The sequence below is a fragment of the Callithrix jacchus genome, chromosome 20 (genome assembly GCF_049354715.1).
Source record: "Callithrix jacchus isolate 240 chromosome 20, calJac240_pri, whole genome shotgun sequence".
Lineage (NCBI taxonomy): Eukaryota > Metazoa > Chordata > Mammalia > Primates > Cebidae > Callithrix > Callithrix jacchus.
The window spans coordinates 23155195-23164855 of NC_133521.1; positions in this window are offsets into that span (position 1 = coordinate 23155195).

Below are 9661 nucleotides of genomic sequence, written 5' to 3' on the forward strand. Positions count from 1 at the left end.
GGGATCTGGAGTCCCTGATCAAAACACTCACTCAAGCGGCGAAGGCAGGAAACTGGAATAGGACTTCTAACTTAGAAATACTGAGAAAGAGGGTTGGGACATACTGATAGGAGATGGTGTAGAGAAAGTGCAGAAGACGGACACTGTGGTGGCTTCTTATGAGTTCCCAGTGCATCTCGGGCAAGCCTGTTAGGATCACTTAAATTGATCAGAAGACGATAGCCACTATGTTATATAGTGACTGCAAAGATTCCAGGAAACTCCACATCGACTATCAAAAACTTCACTTGTGAATCAGCCCTAGTGTATGCTCTTTTATTTTTCAGTTGTTAGTCATACTTAATTATTAGTTAATTTCCGAGAACATTTATAGAAAAGGCATCTTTATGCATTAAGTTTGATTCAATAATTTGTTCCTAGATTAAAAATAATGATAAAATATCACATTCAACACTGACTTACATTTATTTTTGTAACTAGAACATTCTGGAATTTACTTATTTAGGTATTAAGTTTGCAAATGGCATAGCTACATTTTTACATTAACTTCTATTTCAAAAATTTCCAATTTCTTAATTTCTAAAATATCAAATTTTAAATTTCTAACATTTCAAAACATAATTTCCAGCTGTTTCTAGCTATGATTTTTTAGATAAACTTACCATTTACAGTGAGATATTTCATTATATTTCAGAATAGAATGGCAATTTTCTATTCTGCAAAAGCTCAACTCTCTGTCCCATTTTTCATGAACACTGGAAGCAGAGCATGAATCTGGAGTTTCACAGGTGAAAAGAAACATTTCCATATTGTCAGACCACAAACATGGGTCAATCTGATTCATCTTCAGAATTTTGACCCATTCTTTCATGTTTTTTGAACTGCTTTATTTAATTATAATTTACATGCTATGCCTCTTTCCCATATAAATTGCACAAATGAATAGTTTTTAGAATACTTCTAGAACTGTATTAAAATCACCATGATTTAATTTTAGGACATATTTGCCATTCAAAAAAGAAATCCATTTTCTCTTTATATTTTTGGGCAACTATTAATACACTTTTTGTCTGTAGAGTTACCTATTCTGGATATTGCATATAAATTGAGTCACATAATGTTTGGTGTTTTCTGACATACTTAGCACAATGTTTTCAATGTTCAATTACATTGTAGCATGTATCAAAACTTTATTCTGTTATATAAATTTTATCAGGAGTATACCACACTTTATCTGTTGATTTGTTGCTGAAATTTGGCTTGTTTCCATTTTTCGGCTAGTATGAATAGTGCTGCTAGTTTACACAATGTTTACATTGTGTACAAGTTTTTATGTTGACATGTTTTCATTCCTAGAAGTGGAACTGTGGGATCTTGTGGTAACTCCATTTAACAGTTCGAGGAAGGTCTTCTTTTTACCTGCCATAATTTTACATTCCCACCAGCATTGCATGAAGATTCCAATTTCTCTAAATCTTTGCCAGCACTTGTTATTGTGTTTCTTTTTTATGATTACCAGTCTACTGGGTATGAAGTGGTCTAATTCTGGTTTTATTTGCATTTTTCAGTGACTAATGATGTTGAGCATCTTTCAAGTGCTTATTGAATTTATTTATCTTCTTTGGAGAAATGTATATTCAATATTTTGCCTATTTAATTTGGTTATTATCATTTATTAATTGTAAGAGTTCTTTATATATTTTGGATATAGTTATATTAATATTATCAAATATGATCTGCAAATGTTTTCTCTGTGTCTTTTCTTTTTTTGATAATGCCCTTTAATGCACTAAAGTTTTTCATTTTGATGAAATCTTTATTGAAACAACTCTTCTTGACACATTTTATTGTCCTGACATGTTTGCAGAAAATCAATCATTGATATCAGGGTTTATTTCTGGACTCTCAATTCTGTTCCTTATATGGCTATCCTTATAGCAGATGTACTCTGTCTCAGTTCCTGTATATTTATAGTTAGTTTTGAAATAGAATTTAATTTGTGAATTCTCAGGATTTCCTATGTATAAGACCATCTTATCTTCAAATAGAGATCATTTTACTTTTTTCTTTCTAATTCAGCTGCCTTTCTTTTCTTTTCTTATCTAATTGCCCTGGCTAGCACCTACAATATGATAATGAATAGAAGTAATTAGAAGAGACATCATTTTCTTCTTTTAGATCTTAGGGGAAATCACTCGGTCTTTCAGCACTAAGTGTGATGTTAGCTGTGAGCTTTTTGCAAATATTCTACATCAGGTTGAGGAAGTGATCTACTATTCCTAGTGTGTACAATGTGGTTTTTGTGGTTGTTGTTGGTCATGAGTGTTAGATTCTGACAGCTTTTTATTCATCTACTGAGGTGAACATATGGTTTTTTGTCCTGCATTCCATTAATAAGCTGTATTGCATTAACTGATTTTTTCAGATGTTAAACCAAACTTGCATTTTCCTGAGAAATCCTACTTGGCCATGCTGTACAATTGTGCGTGTGTGTGTGTGTGTGTGTTATTACTAGTTTTAGTGTGCTAGTACTTAAGATTTTGCATTTATATTAATAAGAGATATTGGGGAGGGCCAGTGGGAGGGGGAGGTGGGGAGGGATAGCCTGGGGAGAAATGCCAAATGTGGGTGAAGGGGAGAAGCAAAGCAAAGCACACTGCCATGTGCATACCTACGCAACGGTCTTGCACGCTCTGCTCATGTACCCCAAAACCTAAAATCCAATAAAAAATTAAAAAAGAAAAAAAGATATTATTCTGTAATTTTCTTAGTTTATGTGGTTATAGTATCAAGGTAATACTGGCCTCATAGGATGAGTTATAAAACATTCCCTTCCCTCCAATTTTTTGAAGAGTTAGTAAAGGTTGATAAGAATTCTTTGAATGTTTGGTAAAATTTATTAATGAAGCCATCTGAGTCTGGGAAATGTTGGGTCAAATTATTAGGCTTCTACATAAAAAATAATAACCTGAAGAATTAACTAGAATTAGTTAGAGGTATGGCCTTTGACTTTCTGGGATACCCATCAGGTACTGTTAAACCAGCAAAGCAAAATGCAGAAAACTGTACTATATGATTGCCTTTCTGGAGACAATTATATAACATTAAAATGTGTATATGCCTTTATATAAGTCTGTGTGTTATCATATATTTGCTTTTATTTCAAATATATTACTATAAGGTAATTAAAAATGTCACATCTCTATATGGTAAATTGTTTAATTGTATTTTTTTGGTACATAATAATTATACATATTACAAGTTACATGTGAGATTTTGATACACAGGTTCAATATATACTGAGAAAATCAAGATAATTAGGATATCAATTTTCTTCCTCAAACACTTATCATTTCTGTGGAATAGATTCAGGATCATTATTGCTGGATTGAAGAGTATGTGTATTTCTAGGCTTAATAAATTTTCCTAGGTTTTTCACAATAGAAATTAACAATTCTGACTTCTTCTAGTAATATGTAAGAATACCAGTTTTCTTGTATCACTGCCAAAAAGGACTTTTAAAAAAAGCTTAAATTTAAATTATTTATTTTTTTTTTAGAAAGAATTTCACTGTGTCACCTAGGCTAAAGTGCAGTGGCATGATCATAGCTCACCGTAACCTTTAATTCTTAGGCTCAAGGGATCATTTAGCCACTGTCTCCCGAGTAGCTAGGACTGCAGGTGCATGTCATCACACAGGTTTATTTTTTAATTTTTATTTTTTGAGACAGAGTCTCACTCTGTTGCCCAGGCTGGAGTGCAGTGATGCAATCTCACCTCCCAGATTCAAGCAATTCTCGTGCTTCAGCCTCCTGAATAGCTGGGATTACAGGCACTGCCATCACACCTGGCTAATTTTTGTATTTTTAGTAGAGCTGGGGTTTCACCATGTTGACCAGGCTGGTCTTGACCTGACTTTAAGTGATCTGACCACCTTAACTTCCCAGAGTGATGGGATTACAGGTGTGAACTACCATGTCCAGCTTATTTTTTAAATATTTTGGAGAGAGAAGATCTTGCTATGTTGCCCATGCTAGTTTCAAACTCCTGGCTTCAAGCTATTCTCCTGCCTTGACCTCCCAAAGTGCTGGAATTACAGGTGCCAGCCACCATGCCTGGCCAACAATGGCTGGTTTTAAATTTTAAAAAATTATCATATGTGTAAATTATTATTTTACTATTAGTTTATTTTGCATGCCTCTGGCTCTGAATTTGGACATATTTAAATGTTTGTGAGCCCTTTTGATTTGTTCTCCTGTGTGTTATTTATTCATAATTTTGCTCATTTTTCCTTTGGGGCCTCTTTTTTCTCATTATGTCAATTTGCTTTAAATATTGTAATATAAGCCCAGTGTCATCTGCACTGCAAAGTCATTTGGGAAATATTATTCTTATATTAACTTTCTGTATACTATATCGTGCTGTAAAATATTTTACCTGAACAAATGTGTTCACATTTTATTTCAACATTTCTCGATTCTCAGATTTGATCAAGACATGTTCCCTGCAGGACACTGTATTTTGTATGCATATATTTGTTTTTACATTGAAGATGTGAATGTATTTATACGTATTTCATATATACTCTTAAACATTCATTTCTTTTCTTCCAGATGGATAGCCAGTTGTGCCAAAACTATTTTGAATTAATCTATTTTTTTTCCCCGATGAATTGAAATAAGCCTTTGCCACTTTTGCAGTTTCTCACATACGTTTGTCTTTGGTATATCACTGGTTCGATTAGTTAACATTCGGTTTGATATTTGTGCTTATATTCTCATAAGTGAAAGTGCTCTGCATTTTTTAAACTATCTTCATCAGATACTGGTATTTTGCTGGCTGCATATCAAACTAGTTAGTTTTCCATTTTTTCTATGGCCTGAAATAGCATATATAACATTTGGATCATCCATTTTGTAAATGTCATGTGAATGAAAGTCAACTTTGACCTAGTCTGTTTTGTTGCCCTTTTCAAAGATAAATTTTATGTTACATTTCCAAATTACCTAAGCTGATATAGCAATGACTATTCTATTTTTTCTCTTCCTGTGTAAATACTGGTAATGTATATTTCTCTGGGAAGTCATACATCTCCTTTAAGTTTTCAAATCAATTTCATAAAGTTGTATGCATGATTCCCTTAATTCTTTTAGTCTTCATTCTGTCTATAGTGTTTCTTCTTTCTCATAATCTTGCATCTCTCTCTCTCTTCTCTCTCTCTTCCTCTTCCCTCTAAAGCTCCTAATTTGTCTATTTTATTGGTCTTTTCAAGGAAACATTTCTTGGATTTCATTGTCATTGCTATCTTCAAAATTTTATTAACTATAGACTTTATTAAATTCTTTCTTTTGTTTATTTTTGCTTCATTATATTCTTATTATTTTATTTTATTTTATTGCGAGATTGAATCTCGCTTTGTCACCCAGCTGGAGTGCAATGGTGTGGTCTCAGCTCACTGTAACTCTGCCTCCTGTGTTCAAGTGATTTGCCTGCCTCAGCCTCCAGAGTGGCTGGGATTACAGGCACCCGTCATCTTATCTGGCTAACTTTTGTATTTTTGAAGAGACAGGGTTTTACCATGTTGGCCAGGCTGGTCTTGAACTCTTGATCTCAGTGATCCGTCTGCCTCAGCCTCCCAAAGTGCTGAGATTACAGGCGTGAGCCACTGCACCTGGCCTATTTTCTCATTTATTAAGGTGAATAGTATTTTTCTTCATTTTTCCTTGTCCCATAGCTCTGAAATCAATACCTTTTTTAATCTCTGGATTTTCCCCTGAATTCAGCTGTTAGTTAACTTCCATAAGTTTTGCTATGTGAGTGTTTACTTCTTCATTCCTTCCTAAGTTTATAATTCAGTTATTTAAGAATATGTTTCCTGATTTTCAAGTAATTTTGATTTTGCTTTCTCTTTGTAATGATTCTAATGTATGGCATTATGACTAGGAAATATAACCGATATAATTTCTTTGGTTTACATTTTATTAAATTTTTTGAGGTCAAGCACAAAATTTCATACATTGTTGGTGGTAATAAATTGGCATAGTGATGGGAGAACAATTCATCGATATCTAATAATGCTGTATATGTACATATTTTATGACACAGCTATTCCACTTACAAATTTATGTGGAAGTCATCCATATATGTATATATACACATATAAAAATATATATATACATGCTCAAGAGTGTTACAAGTGTGCATAAACATAGAAAGAGTATATGTAAATGTGTGTACATTTATGTGTGTACCTACATACATATATATTTGTAAATTGCAATTTCAAAAAATTAGAATCAACTTCATTAACCTACAAGTAAGTGGTCTTTCTTATAATGGGATTGAGTAAATAAACTGTGGGCAACTCACACAGTGGATTGCTATGCAACAATTAAAATGAATTACTATGTATATCAAATCTCTGTAACATGAAATACAAACAGTAAGGCGTAAAATGATATGCACAGCATGGAAGCATTTATTTACATCTTAAATGTTCACAACAGTACTACATATTATTTGTGAGACATCCATACGTATGCAAATGGAAAAACTCTCACAAAAAGTTACATATCCACTTCCAGGTATTGGTCACCTCTGGGGAGGGATAGAGAGGCAAAGGAATATTGTGGTAGGGTTTTAGCCATACTGTGTTGTTTATTTCTTAAAAGAAAATTGAAGCAAATGTGGCAAAACAATAACATCTGTTTAATCTGGGAGGAATGTACCAAGGTATCTGCTTATTGCTGGCTCCCTCTCTTGCTTTATTAGCCAGAAAAGTTATTTGGCTTGTTCTCCACCGTTTCCTCCATGTGAATCCCAGAGACGTGGATAATACTGAATTAAATGGTAAGTTCAGAAACAAAGTGGAAGTCAAGTCATACCAGATCCAGCTGAATTTCAGCCTAGAAAATAAAATACTTGATAAGACAAGGATACTCTCTAAGTAATTCCTGGTATTTTTCTTTATGGAAGGAGGTATACTTCTTCTATGTGACTAGGGGGCAAATGTAGAAATAGTGGCTTGGAACTGGGAAGAGGCAGATTCTAGCCCAAGTCATGGGATATCAACCCAACAGCCTCAGTGGTCTAGAATTGCAATAGAGGGCTCCAGGAAAAAATGATCTACTTGTCAGATGTTCAAACAGAGACAAAAGTACTATTTTTATGGCATGGTTAGCAATGGATGTTAATGGGTATCGTTTAATAAAGGCTTATTATATGTTTAAACACTTTATATTTATTAATTTATTCAGTTTCCGTGATAACATTATATGGTTGTCACTGTCTGAAAATGTTGTGATGCTTGCAAAGCACCTCCCACAGTATCTGGGACCTGATTAGCTCTCAGGGAATTAGGTAGCTAATCATTTTATTAACTGCTTTGTTAGGTTCCCACTTCTTGCAAAAAATGTTGCAAGTCAACTGAAAGGTTAATGCCCCTAGAACAGACACAGAGTTATAACATTTGCACTCAGTCTTTTGTTTAATCCAGATAAATCCTGCAAGAGACAAAAGTAGAATAAAGCACTCCCATGTGAATAAAACACCATTCACAATAGCAAAGAGAAAGAATCAACCTGAATGCCCATCAATACATGAATGGATAAAAAAATGTGATATATATATACAAAATGGGATCCTATATGGCTATAAAGAAGAATGAAATCCTTCGTAAAGACATATGCACATGTATGTTTATTGCAGTACTATTTACAATAGCAAAGACTTGGAAATAACCCAAATGCTCATCAATGATAGACTGGATAAAGAAAATGTGGCACATACATACCACGGAATACTATGCAGCCATAAAACAGAATGAGTTCATGTTGTCCTTTGCAGGGTCATGGATGGAGCTGGAAGCCATCATTCTCAACAAACTAACACAGGAACAAAAAAAACAAACACCACATGTTCTCACTCATAAGTGGAAGTTGAGCATTGAGAACACATGGACACAGGGAGAGGAACATAACACACTGGGACCTGTCCACAGATGGGGGCAAGAAGTGGGACATCATTAGGACAAATACCTAATGCATGCAGGGCTTAAAACCTAGATGACAGGTTGATAGGCACAGCAATCTGCCATGGCACATATATACGTATGCAACAAACCTGCACGTTCAGCACATGTATCCCAGAACTTAAAGTAAAATAAAAAAAGTAATGAAATCAAGTCATTTCTAGCAGCATGAATGGAACTGGAGGTTGTTATCTTAAGTGAAATAAGCCAGGCACACCCATGTAAAAATATTGCATGTTCTCATTTATATGTGGGAGCTACAAACTCTGATCACATGGAGGGAGTAGAAAGATAGATAACATAGACTGGAAAGGGTGATGAGGGTGAGAGAGAGGATGAAGAGAAGTGAGTTAAAGGGTACAAATATACAGTAAGACAGAAGGAATAAATTCCATGTTTGATAGCAGAGTAGAATGACTACACTTAATAAAAATGGATTCTACTTGGGTGAAGAACACCATGAATAACCTGACTTCATTACTACACATTTGACTCATGAAACAAAATTTCACATGCGATCTATAAATTTGTACAAATAAAAAGGGGAAAAAAATAAAACTGAGAGGCTGGGTGTGGTGGCTCATGCCTGTAATCCCAGCACTTTGGGAGGTTGAGGCAGGTGGATCATGAAGTCAGGAGTTCATGACGACATGGTGAAACCCCGTCTCTACTAAAAAAAATTAGTCTGGTGTGGTGGCAGGTGCCTGTAATCCCAGCTACTTGGGAGGCTGAGGCAGGAGAATCACTTGAATACGGGAGGCAGAGGTAGCAGTGAGCCGAGATCGCACGATTGCCCTCCAGCCTGGGTGACCAGAGCAAAACTCTGTCTCAAAAAATAAAATAAAATAATATAAAACAGAGAATGGAATGTAAGTGATCAGACTAAGTTCACACATCAAGTGAATGGTAAAGGAAAATTTGGATATTGGAGAAAAGGCCCTAAACTTAGAAACATGTAAGCTTGAACTACAAGTATCTCGTCTTTTTCCATGGGCTTTGTGTCCCAGTGATAGCATCTTGGTGTCTTGAGCTTGGGTCTATCTGTCCTAGGTCCTCTTTGTCTCCAAATTGTCGGATACATACTTCCCTTGTGGGGTTAATGCAGGTGAGTTCTCAGAAAGTAGGTGACCCAAACATGTACCAGGGAGACAGGAGTTCCTTCCTTATCTGGAACCTTGTTCAACGGGCCTTCTGTTGTGTTAACTCTCAGGGCTGTTTGCAGATTGCATCCCATGTGGCTGCCTCTTTGTAATGACAGACACGGGGAGCTTTTCAAATCCTGGGGATGATCTGAGCAGATAATGTCAGCCGATTATGAATTTCTGGTGTGTGGCCCACAGCTATTGGTAATGAATGAGGCTGCTACAGAAGGGGACTTTTGATCAAGAGCATATTTCTGCATAATGAGAAGTAAAGTAGTGCAGATTAATGGTGTCAGCCTTTTAATGGGACCTGGGGAAATGGCTGGGTGATGGATCCTTTTTCCTGAGAGCAGCTCAGTCTTCTGCCTCTCGGACTTACATCTAGGGGAGCCCAAGGGGAGTCACTGAAAGGTCATTGAGTCTCTCATTGATAGGTGTTGGCACAAGAGTTTCCTAGTTGTTCTCACCTCCTCTTTGTTGCTGACCTTTT